We start from the raw sequence: 20,252 nt of genomic DNA, 5'->3' as shown, positions 1-20,252 counted from the left end.
TGATAATCTTCTATCATCTGTTCTAAAGATTTATTCATACCAAGAAGGAGGCAGGTAAGAAGAAAAATGCAAATAAGAGGCACTGCTTAAATCCCCACTCTTGCTGTGACTCTGCAAGTGGACCAATGCTACCTCAGCTTCAGAACCATTCCATGTTTGAATCAACAACTTCCTTTGTCGGTGTATTTGCTGACATGGAAAGGCACATCTGAAATATAAAATTATAAACTCAAAAGAATGCTTGACAAAACCCTTTGTAATTTAATTTTTATGTGTGCCTGTCACTATTAGTTTGTCATAAAGCAAATAATCTATATATCAATGGCTATCTCAATTAATGTATGTACACAGACAGAAGTGTAAAATGAATATGTCACATAGCAATTGTAAAAGCTTTTGAATTAAAAATAGAATTCAGGGCTGGAGGATGGATTAGCGGTTAAGGTATTTTCCTGCAAAGCCAAAGGACCAAAGTTCAATTCCCAAGGACCCACATTAGCAAGATGCCCAAGGGGGTGCATGAGTCTGGAGTTTGTTTGCAGTGGCTGGAGGACCTGGTGTGCCCATTCCCTCTCTCTCTCTCTCTCTCTCTCTCTCCCTCCTTTCCTTTTTCTCTGTTAAATAAATAAATAAAATTTTTTTTAAAAAACACTAAAAAATAGAGTTTACATGTGAACAGGCACTTGCTAGGTCTTGACATGTAGTAAATTAGTAAAAGGTAGAAATATGATTGGTCAAGAGATGGTGAAATCTGTGGGATGTAAGACAAGGGACTTCCCAGTGAGATGAAAGACTGGTAGAGCAAGAAATGTGTGGTGATTCATGCTCATGTCTATAATGCCAACACTCAAGAGACTAAGATCAAACAATTTCTTAGAGTTTATGGCCAGTTTGGGCTACATAGTGAATGCTAGATAAGCCTGAACTACAGATTGAGACTTTGACTCATTATATCCACCTGCACACACATACATACACACACACATACATACATAAATACATACATACATACATACATACACACACACACACACACACACACACACACACAAAGAAATAGAGATAGAGAGAGAGAGAGAGAGAGAGAGAGAGGGAGAGGGAGAGAGGATATTTATGGGTAAATTATTGAGATTGTGTGCAGATAAATTCCTATTAACTGAAATGGACAAGTTTTTGTAAAGGCATTAAATAGGTAGAAATTCTCATGGAAGAACAAAAGAAGTACTCAATAATAATAATTTTTTTTTTTTATGAGAGAAGGCACTAACTGTATAGTGTTATACTTGAAAATACAGATGGTAACATTGAAATCTGGAATGGGGGCTAGGATCTCAACTCATAAAGCAGAGCAATTATTTCAGAATGTTGACCATTAGTCAAAGTAATAGATCTAACTGGAACCTCTATTCCAGAGAAATTTCTAATCAAATTACAACTATGGCACACAATGTTGTCTTCCTCTAGCATTTTTCACACCCTGTGTTCCCTCTCATCCTTTTGGTTCAGGATCCAAAAATCAGCAGTGCTGCAGAATAGGAAGAGATGTAGTGACACATGCAGATCTATGCAGCACATTACTCACAGAATGTAATCAATAACATTTTCTTAACATATCTTCTTGGGAAATAGCTAGTTTCACAAAGTGGTGGTTTAGTTGGACTGAGTTCAACTACTACAGGGAAGTTTATCTGAAAGGTCCTAAGGAAATAACAGCAAAATACTTACTACAGCATTTCCTCTGCCCATGATAGTGATTTCTGTTGGAACAAACCAATATTTACTAAAAATTTACTAGATTCACAGAGTACACTCAACTGTGGAGAACTATAAAAAAATGAACCATATGCTTGGTTTTTGAAAAGTCCACAAATATATCCAATGTGTGTCCCTGCCCAGGGCATACCTGGGGAAGTATAGGACACAGCCTTTAAGCTCTGGCAAGCCAGAAGTGGAAACTGAACATGTACATAGGTCACATAGGGAAGTTCTTTATATTGTTTATTTGGTGTTAAGGCATATATCTTTTTTTATTTTTTTTATTAAAACTTCCATGATTGTAAAAAATATCCCATAGTAATGCCCTGCTTCCTCCCACTTTCCTCTTTGAAACTCCATTCTCCATCATATCCCTCCCCTTCTCAGTCAGTCTCTCTTTTATTTTGATGTCATGATCTTTTCCTCCTCTTATGATGGTCTTGTGTAGATAGTGTCAGGCACAGTGAGGTTATGGATATCCAGGCCATGTTTTGTTTGGGGGGAGCACGTTGTAAGGACCCCTACCCTTCCTTTGGCTCTTACATTCTTTCTGCCACCTCTTCTGCAATAAACCCTGAGCCTTGGAAGGTGTGATAGAGATATTGCAGTGCTGAGCACTCCTGTCAGTTCTTTCAGCACCATGATGCCTTCTGAGTCATCCCAAGGTCACCGCCATCAGAAAAGAGAATGTTCTCTACCAAAAGTGAGAGTAGTATTAATATATGGGTATGAACGTTAACAGAAGTGCTTACTAGGCAGTTTGATAAGCATAGTATATACATTTAGCCAGACAGCAGCAGACGTTATACTGCTCGGGCTCATGACTACCCCTGTTTTAAGTTTTCGGTATCAGGGATGTATTCCCTCCCATGGAGGAAGTTCTTGAATAATCACTAACTTGGTATTAAAACCCCCTGACTCATTTGTGCACCCTACAAAGTCAGTCTTAATAACGTAGACAAGACTTTGTAGAAACAAGATAAGAGCAGTAAATAACCCAATGAGTATATATTACAGGAAATTGAATAGGAAGAAACTAACCCCCCAAAATGCTAAAACAGTAAATAGCATAAATAATACTAAGAAAGTCTCTTAAGTGCATATGCATTCACATGTACACCATGCATACACACACACACACAATAAATGAAACAAATTTTGCAATGTGGTATGTAGAATTATTGTATCAAAGTTACTATGGCGCATTATTTAAAAGGTACAGATAATAATGGCACCAAAAATACAACACATAAGGAAAGGTATATACTACGTACAGAAGAAAAACATTTAGGCAACAGATAATGTTGGGAGCAGTGTCCACATTTAAATTTAGTAAGCAAATACTTTAAGTCATCTAGAGATAAAATTTTCAAAGACTAAAGAAAACCATAGCTTAAACAAGAAAGAAAATTCTGGTTATAGAGTCTCTAAACTGAGGTAACCAAAATTGATAAGTAATAAATCAATCAATTATAAATTCAATATTTTAGAAGAAGAAAAAAATGCAATTTTTTAAAAGATAGATTCTTTTGTAAGATATGAAAAAATTCCAACTTACATTGGGATGGTCTCAATGCTGAGAACATAGTAAAATGACTGAAATATGCAATTGCAGTGTATAAATATTATTATATATAAAATGCACCTCAACTAAAAAAATCAGATAGTCTTATCCCTGAGCCATGCATGAAGGAAGTGGAGGAAGTTTCTCAAACAGTAAAAAGTGTGAATCTTAGTTCAATCGCCACAACTCATTGGAATTAAAAAAAAAATAAGGTAGGCATGATGGTATGCACTTGTATGTAATCTCAGTGATGACGTGGTAGAGATAGGCAGATCTGTGTGGCTAGCTCAAAGTAAATGAGAGATCCTTCTAAATAAAGATGGAAGGCACCTAATATTAACAAAACCACCAGGATCTACACACATACACACACACACACAAAGATGCTCAATCACTATACTAAATATAATTTTAGTATAAAATTGTAGATAGAGTATCAAAATTATTTCATAACTCCAAACAGAATACAAAATTATATCAATAACTAGCAGTTTTAAATATTTATCAGTTATATAATTTCAGTGAGTAGCACCATATAATTATTTGCATTATGATAGATTATATATATATAGAGAGAGAAAGATAGATAGATAGATAGATATAGATATAGATGATATAGATATAGATATAGATATAGATATAGATATAGATACACACACACAATAGGATTTCCAGAATTTTACAGATTTAGAAGAGATTCTTTATTTAAATACTAAAAATGTGTTGACACACTAGATACCTATACTGAAATAGGGCAGTATGTGCATCATTTTCTAAGCACTGGACTCTGCTAGTCTCTAGAGAACATTTTGAATATGTAATGATATAATATAAAATACTAAACTTAGAATCAGAGGACATGATTGTCAAGAAGAGATCATTACACAATTATTAATTAGTATTACAGACTTGAGATACATTTATCTTTAGAGCAATTTAATGCAAATTAGAGAAAATGATTAAGGAACAACATAATTATATCTAGCATGTGACCTGCCAAAGATAGGACATGACACAGGAGATTAAAGGTGGAGGGAAGAAATAGAACTATTAACTGAAGCTATCCCTGTAGTTCAGTTGATAACACCACTAAGCTCTAGCTGTGTCCTTTCTGTCTTTAGTTAGAAAAGGTTGGAATTGCCCATCACAGAGGTCCACAGAGCATTGCAGAGGCTTGCTTCACTACCAGGGATTCTCCTGCTAGAGCTGAGTCACATTTGCTTGGTGGTAGAATCAGAGTTTGTACTGGTGATATTGGAGTTTTGAAAATAGCAGCATCATGTGTGTATTGAAGTTGAAGTCATAAAGGCATCTTGCATCTCCTTTCCTAATTTCTGTGTTGAAGGTTACATTCCCCTCTAATTGCATCATAGTTTCTAGAAGAAAATTTGTACAGAATCGTAAATGGCTCAGTTTCTTCCAGCAACAATATAAAAACTTCATTCTTATCTCTTAGATGTTTAATCTATATAAATGTGTGTCTTCATGCAAAAATCTCTATTATCCCTATTTCTAGTGCTTTAAGGAATGCCATGACACAAAGAGAAATATATACCTTCACATAGGGAATAGTTCTTGGTACAGAGAAGGGGTAAAGAGAAGAAAACAAACACAAAAGAGCACATATATTTGCTGTGTTTGTTCTTGAAGCACCCTACCTTTCCTAACATAGGACCTCTATTATTGCCTATTCCCACCCAAGTGATCAAATTCCTCCAGAAAGCATTGCATATGATGTATCTTCCAAAACCAATCCTGCTTCAAGCAGTCCTGGGTTGTAGAATTCCGTTTGTAACTCTTTTATCATCAAACCTTGTTTAGTACACATTACATAGGAGACGCCATCTGATTATAGTAAATCAAATGCAAATCAATTTGCTTTAGAAGTATACAACCTGCATTTCCTTAAATACCCATTAAAAATCATTCCAAGCTACATGAAGGAAAAGTTTGTATTCTGGGAGTAATTCTATTTTTTCAAGTTATTTGCACAACTCTGGCTTTCAGTGGGATTGCAATTAAATTTTTGAACTCAGACCTTAAGTATGGAAACTAACTTAACTGTATTCCTAATTCAGAGATAGAGATATGGCATAAAGATGGGAAAGTCTTTAATGGAATGATCACATTACAATATAGTATATTTTATTATCTCAAAAGAAGAAGTTAAATTTAAATTTATTCTTTAATGAGTACAGATTATAAAATAAAATAGTAAACAATGAAGTAACAAAGTCACTTATTTTGATCTCAGACTTCACAACAGGCTAATAATCAACACAGTTTTCCCACTGTTGTGGTCTACTTCTGTGAAATCGCCTGCATTTGTTCATATGCTATTATTTTCATACACCAAATTTCCTTTTTAATTAGTGTTGTCTTTTTTGTGATTTTAGGTGATTTCCACCTCTTTTAGAGTTTTGCATTGAAAATATTACTCTGCTATACATTTCATCGAGCTTCATTTGCAAGACTGGAGGCATAAATTCTATGAAGACTATAGAGAGTTCTCCTTCTCTTTTTTTTTTTTTTTGCTTTATTTCACAAATTTGACTCTAGAAATATAAATTGTCAGAACCTTGGCTTTATGTGTGCCTCAAAACAAAATCTTCAGTAAATAAAGTCTTTAATTTTTGTCCATCTCCATTTGTGAAAGATAAACTTTCCAGGAGGTTTGAGCTCTTTGGGCAATGCACATGTGAGAGTCAACTGTTTGGGCTTTTGCTCTTTCTATTTAAGATACAGATTGATGGGCTGGAGGGAAGGCTTAGTGCTTAAGGAGTTTGCCTGCAAAGCCAAAGGACCCAGGTTCAATTTCCCAGGACCCATGTTAGCTAGATGCACAAGGGGGCACACACGTCTAGAGTCTGTTTGCAGTTGCTGGAGTCACTGGCACGTCCATTCTCTCTCCCTCTTTCTCTGTCAAATAGGTAAATAAATAAAGGTAAATATTTAAGAAATGATAAAGATTGTCTGTCATGGTAATTGATATGATCATAATTATAAACATGGGTTATACCACTAACCAAACATAGCAACGCACATTCATGCATTGTGTTTTCAAACCTATTTGTTTTTAATCATCTTAGAGTAATTATTCCCTTGAGATAATAAATAGTTTACCTCTTTATGATTAGAAAAATAGGTGTCATTGTTGGCTATTTTATTTTGAAAGTACCCTAGAAAATAATATATATATATATATATATATATATATATATATATATATATATATATATATAGTACTTTTGGTGTGTATGTATTATGTAGAAGTGTGTAGATGAGATGCATGCATATGTGTATGCAATGTAGCTGCTCCATGTGCACACATTTGGATGTAAGTAGAAGCCATCAGAACTCCTCCACTATCTCTCTTCTTCCTAATTTCTATCTTATGTCTATCACTGAGATCACTGAGGCTAGACATTACTCTTGCTTCCGTAGACCTGCTGGCCAACAAGTTTATGTATTCATCTTTTCTCTGTTCATCAGGGTTGAGATTTTGAGCATTTGATCATATCTGGCTTCTCTCATGGATGCAGATGATGCTTAGCTCACTAAGCTTGCATAGCAAGTACTCTTACCTGCTGAGCCATCTACCTTCCCCTACCCACTTAAATGACTTTTATGTGTGTCTTGTGTGCATGGTTGTGTGCCTGTGTGTTCATATGTGTGGGGCATAACTGTATATGTCGGTACACAAGCACATACTAGTGTGAATGGGTACAGGAGCCAAAGGTTGACACAGGTATCTTCTCATTCACTTGCTACCTTTTTCTTTGAGACAGCGACTTCTACCTGAACCCAAAACTTACTAATTCATCTAGACTAGCTACCCAGTGAGCATTAGAATGGCCTTTTCAACACTGGGATTACAAATGTGGGTCATCATGTTTAGAACCACAATTTGAGTAGCTGGCAAGCACTTTACCCACTGAGCCATTGTCTCACCCCTCTTTTAAATATTTTGAATTATTTTTACATAATTATATTTTACCTCAGGATTTTAAACTGTAAGAATTTTGTTCTTTCAGGATTTCAACATTTGATAATTTACCACATAATATTTTGGGGTTATGTCTCATACTTTGTTGTAGGATACCTAAGGGCTTTAGTCTGACCAAGAAATGAAGTTTCAATTTTCACTAAAGCTATGATCATACTTCTATTGAATGGAGTAGAAATAATGCCAAGAGAGTAAGAACAAGAGAAAAAAAAAATGCATTTCTCAGCAGTGGTTGTTAATAGGTCTATTTTCCCATAGCTCTGAGCTAACATCTTTGAATTACTTGTTTTTCCTATCCCTATCCAGTAAGCCCTTAATCTACTCCGTAACAACTCAACAAAGTGATTTAGGATGCTTGAATCAGAAAATGATTCTACACTACTGTAACCATTTATAGAAGGAAAGATGTTTCTTAACTGGAGAAGAAAGTACCTTCCCACAAAGGCAAAATGAAACATAATAAGTAAAACATTGCCTTCACAAGGCTTTGTCTTTCTGAATGAATTATGTGACAAAATAAGTGAATATATAAATAAATCAGTCACAAAATTTTAAAGTATTAGGAGAAAAAAAAATCTCTATTGCTCTACACCTCCTAACAGAAGGGTTCTCAGTAACATCTGTTAGAGTTTAACAACAAAAACTGGTAGACTGTAAAGTTTTAATTAAATGAAACAAAAGGAATTTGAGAGTCAGGAAAGTTTCTGGGTTATTGATGCTACACACTTATGAAAATAAGGAAGGTAATTCTAGGTCAATATGTCTTTCATACATTGTTTCAAAAATGCCTTTCCTTTAGGTGTGTTACTTATAGTCTTGCAAATAACTAAGGAAAAAAAAAAACATTTTCATTCTAGAGTAAAATGACATTTAAAATTCCACAGCAATGCAAATAAAATTACCCTTGTCAGTTTGGCTTCCTCCATGGGAAATAGAAATTGTAGAATTTTGCTATTTGTTTCAACAGGGATAATCTTTGACAGGTGCTCAGAGAAAAGATGATGCAGAGAGATTAAAATTCTCAAATTCCTTATATTTTCTTAAAACTGAAATTTTACTCACAACCACCATTTTGTCTATGAAACTGAGATAACTACTTAAAGAATTTTCTTATCTTGTGTCTTTTAAAATACACACAATTATATCAAGTTTTTTAAACACAGTAGAAAATTAAATATAATGTGTCTCAAAATCATTGTATAATTCAAGGTATGGCATTAATATTATCTGGATATTGGAATAAGTATTAAGTAACCAAATAGAAGACTCATTTATTCCTCTTTAAGGTATATTATTGTGGAGAAAAAATTAACTACTATAATTTTTGGCAATTAAATAAAGTATACAACTATAAGTCAAATAAGAGATAATATAAGAGGGCTGGAGAGATGGCTTAGCGGTTAAGCGCTTGCCTGTGAAGCCTAAGGACCCCGGTTCGAGGCTCGGTTCCCCAGGTCCCAGTTAGCCAGATGCACAAGGGGGCGCACGCGTCTGGAGTTCGTTTGCAGTGGCTGGAAGCCCTGGCGCGCCCATTCTCTCTCTTTCCCTCTATCTGTCTTTCTCTCTGTGTCTGTCGCTCTCAAATAAATAAAAAAAAAAAAATTAAAGACAAAGAGATAATATAAGATATATAATTGAGATAAAGGAAATAAATAAATTTCTATCATAGCAACTTATACTTGAGGTCACTCAGTAGCTGAACTCACAAAGTATTGTGAATTGTTTCCAACTTATTCCAGTGCATGATTTGCTAAAATGACTTTTCTTTCAGATATGTACTAAACTGATATATTTGATATTTTTCTGTTTCTAAACAAGTAATTGTGGGAAAATATTTATAATATATATTTTGGCCATATAAAGAATTTTCCTTTTTTTTCTTTTTAGTAGTGTTTAATGCATAATTGAGTTTCTAAGAGAGTCATAAACTCTTTTTTTCAGATTACCTTTTGTATTTATTTGTTATAAAATGGAGCTGGAGAGATGGCTTAGCAGTTAGGGCACTTGTCAGCAAAGTCAAAGGATCCAGGTTTGATTCCTCTGTACCCATGTAAAGCGAAATGCACAGGGTGGCACATGCACCTGGGCTTCATTTACAGTGGCTAGAGACACTGACATACTTACTATTCTTTCTCTCTCTCTCTCTCTCTCTTTCTCTTCCTAATAGATTAAATAAATAAATAAATAAATAAATAAATAAATAAATAAATAAATAAATAAAATGGACCTCATAAGTCCTATCTCAACTCCCCATTCTCTTTGATGTCTGATGCATTCCTACTTCTTTAGTTTCCAAACATGATGCCAAAATGAGAATGCTGTGATTCTTGTTTCACTGGTAACACAGGGTAGGATGAAGTAGTACAGACTCTGACCTGTTTTATTCCTTATAGTGAGAATGACTATCATGATCCGTCATCTTAGTTCTTCAGGTAGCTGATGAGAAAAGCAAGGACTGCAACAGTATAGTTATTTAATACAAATGATGGGCACCACTGAGTTGTAGGGAAATATCCTAAAAGTTTATGTTACTTTTAATAAGTTATAGAAGAAAAAAAACAATATATTTTTCTTTTTGTGACTTTTTTTCTTCTTTTTGTCATTAATTTCCAACTGTTACAAGTGAGAGATCTTGTAGAATTTTTGTTTGATTTTTTTAAACAAGTTAGTGTTTTTAATATTATCATTACATGTTGAAAATTCTTTAAATAAGTGTATTAAAATATATTTACTATATATTTTCACCTAAAGGCATCCTTTTCTAAGTGCATTGCCTTTGATAATTATATTATGTTTGCATCATTTATCACTAATTCATCAGACTATACTGAAATTAATGTAGGAAGCTTGTGTTTGCTATATTGGAGCTCTAATACCATTACTCAGTCTGTATGCGGCTACCCACTTGAATCAATGCAAAGCTGAAAGGTCTTGACAAGCTGCATTTTTTTTCTAATATTGATCTTGATGACCAAGCTGGTGCCCTAGAGTCTAACTATTGATTGTAAAGGGGAGGCCTGTCAAATTGGAGGCCAATTTTGTGCTATTAAACAGATCAGGCCTTGTAATTAAAGAAAATGTCAGGCTGTCATATTTTATAAGAGGGCCATGGGAATGTTTTCACGCAAATTCAAGCAAATTAGGAAGCATGCAGACCTGCTGGAGCCAAGCACATAACCAGAACTGGCTTGGGCTTACAGGGAAACTAAATCGATATTCAAATGGAAGGTGATTCATTGGCTTTCTATTTTCCCAAGACTCAATGATTTAAGGAATAATTTATGACTCCTGGCTTTAATAACATGCACGGTTGCATCAACTTAAAATGCATCAAACTCTTCTGAAGGAAAGTAACATTCAAATGAAAAGCTAATTTACTGTCAGGATACTGGAGAATATCCAGACCCTCTCAGCCTTGGCTTCCCTTCTGCTTCCTTTTAGTAGCAACTGTAAATCACCACTTCTTATTTTTATTACATATTTCTTTTGTTCTCCTATCACTTCTAGAATGATTTATAGAAATATTACAAGCAAAAGGCTGTCAAGTAGCTCACACGAAAGACGAAGAAAAAAGTAAATAAACAAATTGGCATCATGTTTGGTTATAGGTACAGCCCAAGTGTTTTCAAACAGTAAGGGACTGCCGTTAGTGTATTTAGGAGGCTTTTCACAAATCATATTGAGTTGAATTTGAGTTTGTAGAGTACACAATTGAGTGTCAACATTTTCTTAAAGACTGTCAGAAGGCTTCATTTATACTTTAGAATTACTATCCGAGGTGAGGTAGACAAATACAAATAATATGCTCCCGAACTTTTATAGATAGAAGATAAATTATTAAGTTGGCATGAGGAAATTAGATCAACAACATAGATGAAAAACTTCCCAAATGAAATACAAATGACTATATGCATTCAGAAACTGTTTCATTCATTATCTCTTTGAATATTGATTTTGCTCTAAGCACTCTTTTGTGAAGTTCCTGCTATGCTTATATGAGGTCATTGGCCCATAGGACATTATCTCATCTAGTCTCTATTCCACTACTTTGTTTCCTTGAGGCTTCATGCTGCATATTTGACTTTGACTTGTTTTCAAATTTACTAATGTGATTTTTGACTATGTTGATAGAACCATACAAATTCTAGCCAGATAGTATCTGTCACTATTGTTAAAGTATAGACATGATTTAGAAAACTATCATGCTTAACTGCAAAATTGCTTTGCCATCCATAAGTTATCTATATTTTTCCAATCTTAAATTGCTAATAATAGTCATAATGAAATTATTTTCTTTTAAATACAAGATGCATTCATTTTCACATCTTCATTTTAACTAGTTTATCACTATTTTACTATCCACATTTTTGGTTCTTTTTGTTTCCTAAATAGAATGTGTGTGTGTGTGTGTGTGCCCATGCACAAGCTAAGCATTTTAAGCAATGCACATGCAGTGTTAAGATTCTGGGTTATTTGGTGTGATTCCATCCTATGCGTCTGTGTGAGATGCATTAGTTAGTTGTCTCTGTATGTCTCCTCACCCCAAGTGTGTGCCACACCCCATGGAAGATTTGATGGACATAGACATGAGTCTGCTGAGGCCTCAGAAATACCTTTCATTTGTAAACTTAAGGCTGACAAAGATTATCACTTTAAGGTGGGTAATGATAAAACTGAGCACCAGTGACCATTAAAAATGGTCAGTTTAGGGGCCAAGGTAAAACATGAACTGTACATCTTTGAGGCAGAGACAAGGGATTTTTAAAGCAGTCCAATTGAAGTAACACAGACAACTCTGAAAATGTCTGTGCAATCAATGGTTTCTCTTGGGGCTTTGAAATTACACCACCTGTGGTCTTAAGGTTGAAGTATGGTTGAGGGCCTGTGCATATTAGTAGATAGTGCTTAGTAGTTGTGGAGAAATATGCAGAATCAGAAGATGAAGAGAAGGAGGATGTAAAACTCTTAAGTATGTCTGGAAAGCGATCTGCACCTGTAGAGGCAGTAACAAAGTTCCACAGGAAAAAAGTAAAAGTTGCTGCTGATGAAGAGGATGAGGGTGGTGATGATGATGATGAAGGTCATTATGATGATTTTGATGATGATGAACCTGAAGAAAAAGCTCCAGTAAAGAAATCTATATGAGATATTCTGATCAAAAATGAATAAAAATCAAACCAAAATGGAAAAGACTCGAAATCCTCAACACCAAGATGAAAAGTTCAAGAAGCCTTCAAAGAACAGGGTAAAAAAATTCCTAAAACACCAAAAGGACCTAGTTCTTTTAATACATTAAAGCACAAATGCAAGCATGGATAGAAAAGGGTGGTTCTCTTCCAAAGAAGAAGCCAAGTTCTTCAATTATTATTATGTTGTTTCTGGATGATGTACCAGGAGGCTAGTCAAGATCTCTGGCAGTGGAGGAAGTCTCTTTAAGAAAGTAGTTTAAAGTTCCTTGAAATTTCCAGTCCTTGTATCTGTAACAGTTGAGATCTGGCTGTCTTTTCTTATAATGCTTAGTAAGAACTTTATCTACCACATTTGATAAATGTGGACCAAGTTCCAGTGACAAGAATGTGTTGTCTAAAATGCCTATTTAGTTTTTAAAGCTTGACTCCACCCTTTGCTTGGTTTTAAGTATGTATAGAATGTTATGATAGAACTTAGTAGTAGTGGTCAGACATGGAAATGGTGGAGAAACAAAAATATCACATGTGAAATAAACTCAGTATTTTAATAAATTAGTACTATTTCTATTTAAAATAAGATTCTGGGTTATGTAATTGTGGTGCTTTGGTTCATGTGCCCCCCATAAACATAGGTGTTCTGAATGCTAGGATTCCAGATGATAGAGATTTGGGAATTAACACCTCCTGGAGGGGGTGCATTGTTGGAGGCAGGCTTATGGGTGTTATAGCCAGTTTCCCCACACCAGTGTTTGGCAAACTCTCCTGTTGCTATTGTCTATCTTATGTTGGCCAGGAGGTGATGTCCACCCTCTGCTCATGTCATCCTTTTGCCCTGTCATCATTGAGCTTCTCGTCAAGCCTGTAAGTCAAAATAAACCTCTTTTTCCCACAAGCTGCTCTTCATTGGGTGATTTCTACCAGCCATGCAAACCTATTGCAACAGTAACGTGTTACCGAGGAGTGGGATTGCTGTTAGACACTTGACTGTCACTTTGGCCTCTTGGAGCTGATTTTCAAGAAAAATTTGGAAGGATTTGAAAACTTGGCTTAAGAGATGCCTTGCAGTGTTGTAAATACAGCTTGATAGACTATTCTGGTCAGAGGTGAAATGCCTGAATGCAGTAAGAACTATGGACTGGGCTAGCAGTTTCTGTGGGAAGCTTGCTGTTACGCCTGGGTCCTGAGACCTTTTGCAGGTTTGCTTTGCATAGAAATGAATTGGAGTGAGCAGAGGGATATGGCACACACAGAAAAATCTTCGGGTGAATTGCCACCCATTCAGCTGCAAATGAGAGATTACAACCTTTGTGATTGGGCTAGCTGACCTGCACTGGGGCAACGGGAAGAATGTAGACTCTTTTGAAGGGATCTGAGTTCTCAAGGAGTGTCCTGATCTTGAAATCTGCTTTATTCCCCACACCCCTGGATTAACAAATTGACACACTACTGGGTATTGTGGAGTGTAAGGAATACAAGCAGAGAAGGTCATAGAAATTGCAACACGGTCTTGTGTTTTGGAAATGACCACGTGCAGTGTGAAGCAGGTTTGCTGGATGGCTGCATGGAGACCCCATGGGGCCATGAGGATGAACTGTGGATTGCAGTGGAGACCCAGTGGAGCTGCTGGGACCACAAGATGACTGCTAAGGATAACTGCATGCTCAGATGAAGTTTTCCAGGACTGTGAGTAGCCTAGACAGAAGAATGGAATTGGAATGCCCGAGACTTGTTCCTCGTTAGAATTATTGGACTGGTAGATTTGTCACTGGCTAGAGTTGGTGGACTTGGAGCTACAGATTTTGATGTTTCTTCTGGTTTTAAATTATGTGTTGCTTGAATATTTCCTTGCTATGCCCAATGCCTTCTTTTGCAGTGTGAATGTTTATTCTGTGCCATTATGTTTTTTTTTTTTGGGGGGGGGGTTGGTATTATGGCTCATTAAAGATCTTGGACTATGCAGATATATGAACATTGTTGGGATTGATAAAAGTATGGGGACTTTTAACATTGGACTGAAAGCATTGCATTTTACATCATGGATGATTATCAGTTTATGGGGGCCCGGGGTGGAATGTAGTGGTTTGATTCAGTTGTTCACCCATAAACACAGGTGTTCTCAATGCTAGGTTCCTAGCTGATGGAGATTTGAGATTTGAGAATGGGGCAGTGTATTGTTGGGGGTGGGCTTATGGGCGTTATAGCCAGTTTCCCCATGCCAGTGTTTGGCACACTCTCCTCTTGCTATTGTCTACCTTATGTTGGCCAGGGGGTGATGTTCACCCTCTGCTCATGCCATCGTTTTCTGCTTCCATTGGGAAGCTTCCCCTTGAGCCTGTAAGCCAAAAGAAACCTCTTTTTCCTACAATCTTCTCTTTGTTGGGTGATTTCTACCAGCATTCTGAACCTGACTGCAATATTAATATTGACATGGTTCTTGCTCCAAATTATACTCCTCTGTGATATTCTCAAAAAGTATGGAGTGCTCACTGATTCTTCTCTGTCACCTGATGACCCCTTACCTTCAGTTGCTCTTAGTCCACTAGACCATGCTGCTTTAAGAACTTCCATAATTTCTTCCTGTAATTTTGCAGCCCTGGAACTAGATGAGGAACTATGACATATTTCTACATACATATCTGGGATACCTTAGGCACATTAAAAAAAATATTTATGACAGAGAGAGAATGAATGGGTATGCCAGGACCTCTGGCCAATGCAAACAATCTCCAGATACATGCACCACCTTGTACATGTGACTTATGTGGCTCTTGGGGAATCAAACCTGGGTCCTTTGGCTTTGCAGGTATGCACCTTAACCACTAAGCAACCTCTACAGCCCACAAAAGGGCCCCATCAGTCCTATCAACCATAGCAGAGGTCCTGCCTTCTATATACCAAGACTATGTGTCCACACTTAGCATCTATATCCCCACACTAAGGCCCAGAGAATATGTTAAGACTTATAAGTAAATCTGATACTCATGTTCTATATTTCATCTTTCAAGGGAGTTGATTGAGGTGATTCATGATATTATGTGTACATATAAAGAATTCCCAATTCATTCACCAAAAGCTTTAGATGTTTACAGTTTAGTTTATAAAAGTTATATATCAAAATTATTACTTATATACATATCACAAAATTTATGTCTAAAATAACCTACATTTTCTGGTATCAGTAGTTGTTTATATACATTATTAATCAAACAAAAGCTTCTATTCATAAAAAAATATGTATAAATACATAGAGTGATCTCAGCATCTTTGTGCTATGTAAAACACAAGAGGGAGGGGAACAAAAGAAGAAAGTGAGACAGAAAGAGAGGAGAGCACAGTTCTGATGATTACTGTGGATTGTCACCCTGGTTGGATCTAGACTCACAAAATAAGCCAAACCTTTGGGCATTTGTGTGACGAAGTTTCTAGATCAAGTTAGTTGAGGTGGGAAGACTCACCCTAACTATGGACAGCTACAAACCATGGCTTGAAATTATGATCAGAATGATAAGGATAAAGGAAGATGAGTTTAGCATTTATCTTTACTTTCTAACTGTGGACCCCATTGCTTCATATTCCTGGAGCCATGTTGTCTTCTTGGTGGACTGTCTCCCTCAAGCAGTCAACCATAGTAAGCCCTTCCTTTTGGCAGACATTTGTTACATCACTGAGAAAAATAGCCAACACATAAAATTGTGCCAGGGGTTAACAACCCTATGATGCAATTCATAGGCCCTTACATGTAGTTTGGACTAATGTGGAACATTTTGGAACTTTGGACTACAGAAACCTTATAATGCTTAATTCAGAGCTTAATAAGCCATTCTTGTAGAATTTAAAAATATCAAAATGTTGGGCTGGAGAGATGGCTTAGTGGTTAAAGCACTTGCCTGTGAAGCCTAAGGACCCTGGATAGAGGTTCGATTCCCCAGGACCCAAGTTAGCCAGATGCACAAGAGGGTGCACATGTCTGGAGTTCATTTGCAGTGGTTGGACTCCCTGGCATGCCCTTTCTTTTTCTCTCTTTCTATCTGCCTCTTTCGCTCACAAATAAATAAATAAAAACTAACAAAAAAAATTTAAGTTTCAAAATACTGTGAAAAATGAGGACAGTGGATGCCAAGCTTATGAAGCTTCTGAAGACAATGAGGACTAGGTCAAAACCTGGGATAGAGGCCCTTCTTACTCTGGTGAAGAATCAAGATGTATTCAAGCTATGTCCTGAGAACTTGGGTGAGTCTAAGTTCAAAAGTGAGTTAATCTAATTGGAAGAAGAAATTTCAAGTGGCCCGTTCTTTCTTTGTAATTTGGCTACTCAACTCAAGTATCAGAAATGCAGTCAAGAAAACATGTTCCCGATAAATCTGAATGGATGTATAATATATTTCTTTAATATTGCAATGGATGTTCTGGGGAGATGGTTTAGTTGGTAAAGTGATTGTGATGAAAACATGAAGACCTGACTTTAGATCATCAAGCATCAACCTAAAAGCTAGGTATGGTGGTATGCATTTGGAATCCAAGCTGTGGAAAGATACAGACATAAGCATCCCTGATGTTTGTTGGCCAGCTAAGCTAGATAAATTGGTGAACTTCAGGCTCAGTAAGAGAATCTATCTCAAAGATACTAAAGTGTAGAGTGCTTGAGGAAGACACCCAACATAAGACTTTGGCCTCCACTCACACCTGAACACACCTATGCTTCCACATCCATCCAGACTTTTAAATGTACTGATGCAGAGAGCTTCACATTGCTGGGACAAACAGACAACCAAAAGCAGCTTATGGGAGGAATGATATTATCTCAGGCTTAGAGAATCCAGGGGAAAAGAAATCAATGGTGGAAGAATCAGATCAAGTCCACTAATAGCCAGCAAGCACAAACAGCCAGACCTCAAACTGCTCTGAACACACCTTACGGTTTGAGTTAAGATCAACATACTCCCCAATGACACAACCTCCAGCAGGCTGCTGGACACTGAAGTTGCATGCTTAATCAGGAATACTTCAGGTAGGGATGGAGAGATGGTTCAGCTGTTAAGGCTCTTGCCTGCATAGCCTAATGACCAGGGTTGAGTCCCCCATACCCACATAAAGCCCAAATGCACAAAGTGGTGCACACATCTGGAGGTTGTCTGCAGTGGCTGGAGGGAATGTCATACCCATTTCTGTACTTGCTTCTGCATTCTCCCTCTTTCTGTCTCTTTTTCCAAGTACATAAATAAAAATATTAAAAAAAAATACTTCTGGCCATGGAGGAGATGCATTTGCATTGAATTCACATTCAAACTATCATGTATGCATATGCTATCACACATGTGCACCTACAAAAATTGTGATTGAGTGACATTTTAATATATTTTTATTTATTTGCAAAAAGAAAGGGAGAGTATGGACAGATAGAGAGAATGGTACCCAAATGCCTCTAGCTACTGCTAATGAACTCCAAATGCATGTGCGACCTTATGCATCTAGCTTTTATGTGTTGGTACTGGGAAATAGAACTCAGATCACTAGGCTTTGAAGGCAAGCATCTTATTGTTGAGCCATCTCTCCCCCAAATGCAACTGAATGACTTTTGACAAGAGAAAGATGTAATATGGAGAAGCTGTGTTAAAGTGCCATATGTTATTTTGAAATTAAAAAAAAATATTTATATATATATCTTACAACACTTGCTTTTTTGTTTCTTTCTTTGTTCTCTGAAGTAGGGTTTCATTCTGGCCCAGGATGATTGGGAATTAACTATATAGTTTCAGCAGGGCCTCAAACTCACAGCAACCATCCTACCTCTGCTTCCCAAGTACTGTGAGTAAAAGCATACAGCACCATGCCTGGCCTCCTCATTTATTTTTTACATAGATCATATTTTGAATCTTATATTCCTTATACATTGGAGATCATAACAATGACTTCAGAATGACATTGTACTCAATGTCTGAGGCATAAAGAAATTTTTCTATCCATGTGATATATAATACTTTTTATTATAGTATTTTCCTTCCCATTCAAGAAACGTCACTGCAATGTAACCAGGCCAATTGGGACATGTATTCTACTATATCTGTCCATAACAGCTTGCATTCTAGTGACAAATTAGTGGCTTTTCTTTTGCTGTCCAGAATTTGATTACTGTGAAACACAGTTCAAACAGTCATTGCAAAGCTCATGGAACCTTTTACAATACTAAATAAGTTTGCCACAAATATTATCCACTGTTCCACTCACACACTCTCTGTGATAAAAAGTAGGGGAATTCTATCACAGGTCCTAAAACAAGTTAATCACCACAACACATTAAGTCATACAGATGTAACTACTACTATTAAAATGAGAAGTAAATAAGATTTTAAGGAAGGTGGTCATTCTATGAGGTTTGACAAAAGAAGTGTTTTACTGGAAAAACTCAAAAGGAATAAGTGAAAATATGTAAAAATAGAACACCTACACTATTTGAGATGACACTTCACCTGGTTTTCCTTAGTGAGACTAGAATTTCTCTCTGCTCTCATAGTTCTCTCTGCTGTAGTTTTCAGAAAATAAGTCAGTGAATAGAAATAAAGCATAAACCAGTTAATGTTTAACAATCAGTAATTACTGTCACACCAGCAAAACAACATAACAAATCCAGTTCATCATTCAGAAATGAAAATGAATTCTGCTGAGATATGTAATTCATTGTCACCCACTTATAGCTAATAAGTGTGACTACCCTTTACTAATCCTACCTAGTTCCCTATAAATCTTCACTTCTATAGTTATATTACTTTTCATTCATTTTTCACTTGAATCTTTAAGTATTAAGATCAATACACTGATCCACTAATTTAGCCTTGATTCAAGTCCTCTGTAGATAGCTAAAATGAGCTAAGGAGATGTTAACTATGAAACAGCAGTAAAAGTTAAAATGTTTTATTAGGATTTATTGGACTCATTCCTGCTTAGTGAATTTATTTTCTACAGAACACACATTCTATATATAAAATATGACACTTTAACTTTCCTCAAAGTGTAAATTTCAAAAACAAAAATTTCTTTTTTACCACAAGAAATGATTCACATATAGTGGTCAATAATTTTGAAAATTATTATTGTAATTTCCTTTAACAAAAATGTCAACAAATTAGACATTTTAAAAGCAAATATTCACTCTAATAATTTACATTTATAATAGTAAAGAATGATTGTTAAATTATGCCATTGTTTTACACTGTGTTAGCCTTAGTTATACCCCAGACTTGGTTAACTAAATATGAAATTTATTTTTATTAAGATATTTGAGTATGAGCATATGGTGGGCTGGAAGTAAAAGAGAATAGTGGAGACCATTGTCCTCTATGGTATCTGGAAACAAGCCAGAAAGTAGGATTGCACTCATTTTATCCTAAAAGGACTTGGAAATATGGTAGTTGGAATGCTTTAGACTGTGGAAAAGTGAATTTCAAGACCCAAGTTGTCAACAAATATCTGATAAAGCAAATAGTTCCAGCTTTGAAAGTGTACATATACTCTCCATGGCGTTGCCACCCATGAAAAGCTTAGAACCCTAATTTCTGTATAAGCAGTAACTTAAATAATTAGTACTTTGTAATATTCAGTAGGCCTAGTGGGATATGTGCTATGAAATGCACAACAGAAATAGCTTAGCAACTAACAGTTGTTCTTTTAAAATAGCTCATGACCACACAGATACAATTTGGCAGAAAATGTATATTTTATTAACTTACTACCAGAGGATCTT

The 20,252-nt window shown here is 35.9% G+C and overlaps 1 protein-coding gene and 1 pseudogene across 3 annotated transcripts in view; both read left to right on the top strand.

Annotated features, from left to right (window-relative positions):
* The window catches only part of Cntn5 (contactin 5), a 1,203,203-nt gene that overhangs the window by 253,475 nt on the left and 929,476 nt on the right, over positions 1–20,252 (top strand). The gene's annotated exons all lie outside the window — the stretch shown is intronic.
* Positions 11,888–12,761, top strand: LOC101604568 (annotated as a pseudogene).

Source organism: Jaculus jaculus, chromosome 3 (assembly GCF_020740685.1).
Source record: "Jaculus jaculus isolate mJacJac1 chromosome 3, mJacJac1.mat.Y.cur, whole genome shotgun sequence".
Lineage (NCBI taxonomy): Eukaryota > Metazoa > Chordata > Mammalia > Rodentia > Dipodidae > Jaculus > Jaculus jaculus.
The sequence above is the reverse complement of the archived record's forward strand: the minus strand, read 5'-3'. Positions and strand labels throughout refer to the sequence as shown.